Below are 2,104 nucleotides of genomic sequence, written 5' to 3'. Positions count from 1 at the left end.
AAGTTTACCAGGAGAATAGGCCTCTGGTGACAGACAGTAATTGCTAAGAGCAATCAAAAGGTCATTGATGAACTGGGAAAAGCTGCCTCTGGATTAACTGGAGCCACTTCAGAACTACTGCTGGCTTAACTTTTACGGAGGCGCACATGCTTTTATAGGCTGATTTCCAGGGGTCACACTAGAGGTGCTGGGATTAGTCTGGATGTCCTCCCCTAACTCATTCCATGCTGTGTAAACCAGGTTTTTCTGACTATCCTTTGCTTCAAGAGGCTCCATTTTAAGGAGGAAGGATGGCTCTGTACCTTAGTGGTTATATGAACAGTACCATCTGTCTGACACTACCCACACAGCACAGACTAATAACTTATTCTTAAAAGTAGAAAAACCGCCACTTTATAAATTTATCAATGTGAGCTGTGACTGTCAGAGCTGCTGGGCCTATTACAATGACATCAGGAAAATCAGGCATTACACATTATTGGCCATAATGAACTGAGAAAAGCTGTAACTCCCTCATCTGCACCCCATAAAAAGGAGGGCATTTAACACCGCATTGGTAAAAGCCCTATTGACCTGTCAGGTGACAATATAATGTATGTATTAAAGGGCAAACAGGCAGAGAACTTCCCAGCATTCCAGGGGCTTTGGCTTGTTTGGTCCCTGCTATTGACATAGTCTACTCCAAGTGCCATCTGTTCATGCGTCTGGACCTGCTGTCCATCTGATTGCCATTCGCTCACCTAGAACCGATCTTGCCCTTCAGCTCTAGAATAGCCACAGGCTTACACATTGATTCAACAACTAGACTGAATTGTGATGCTCTGGTCCTGCCCGAGACCTGACAATGTTTATTCCACGAGCCAAAGAGTCAAAGACCATCTAACGAAAACCCACCACAAAAAGTCCTCTCTGAGGTGCTGGTCAGGGTTGTTTAAGGGTCTCCGTAACACTATGAAATATTGCTGTTGTCCTTGGCCACCTCCAACAGATGGAAGGTACATCCCTACTGATGAAGACACCATATACTTCAGACATAGGGTTCAGAGACCCCTGAGACAGAAGTGATTTGAGTTTCCTCCAGGAGGACAAGCTTTCATGGTACCAGAAGGTGCCAGCCAAGTTTCCAAAGGATGGCACTAACCACAGTCCTACTCAGCTCTGATGCCACAACAACCCGAATGGCACAATAACTCCAAGAGAGCAGCGGTGGCACCTTGGTGGTAACTAATGCTCTCTGATTGAACTGAAGACCCACTCAAAAGGAGGAAAATCCTGCCTGGTATTGGAAACGTAGCCAATTCCCTTGGGCTAGTGAAGTCATGGATCATGATGGAAAACCTACACCTGCCATTTACTAAGTCAGCACACTCCCTAACTACCTCCTAAATATTTGTCCTTCTACCCACAGATAAATGTAGTCCTCACCCCTCATTAAGAAAACTTTTCTTTGCAACATAAGGATATCATTATTAAAAAACTACAACAATCAAACTGCAGATTTGTGGAGCCCAGTCCCAAAGAATATATCTACAAAACTCCCCTTCCTAAGGTTCAGCAGACATTGCAGAAGACGAGGTGGAAAGATAATAAGAATCAGAGGATCAGAGAGTTTGGTGATTGTATCTCATAGTGATGACAGAAGCTACACCCATAAAGTCTCATGAATGTGACAGTGTAACACAAGCTGAACAAGGACAAAAACAATAGACATGCTAATGTGCACCCATTCAGGGAGGAGAGCACAGGAGGCCTCAGGAAACCGAGAAATACTAAGAGAGAGAGAAGTGTTCTTCTCCTGAGAAGAGCACATCTCTTTCTTATCCAATACCAAAGGTTAGCTCTGAAAACTTACATGCAAGCAGCATCATACAGACTGATCAGATTGTACTTCTGTATGTAGAAATACACACACACAAACACACATTTATATACACATATATGTATGTAACAACGAAAAAAGAAGCCATGAATTTGAAAAAGAGTAGGGAGGCATATATAGGAGGATTTGGAGGGAGGAATGATGCAATTATAATCTCAAAAGATAAAAAAGAAATAATTAAAATTAAAAGAAGAAATACATAGTAACACACCATCATGTCCTGTT

The sequence above is a fragment of the Chionomys nivalis genome, chromosome X, assembly GCF_950005125.1.
Source record: "Chionomys nivalis chromosome X, mChiNiv1.1, whole genome shotgun sequence".
Lineage (NCBI taxonomy): Eukaryota > Metazoa > Chordata > Mammalia > Rodentia > Cricetidae > Chionomys > Chionomys nivalis.
This window is presented reverse-complemented; position numbering follows the sequence as displayed.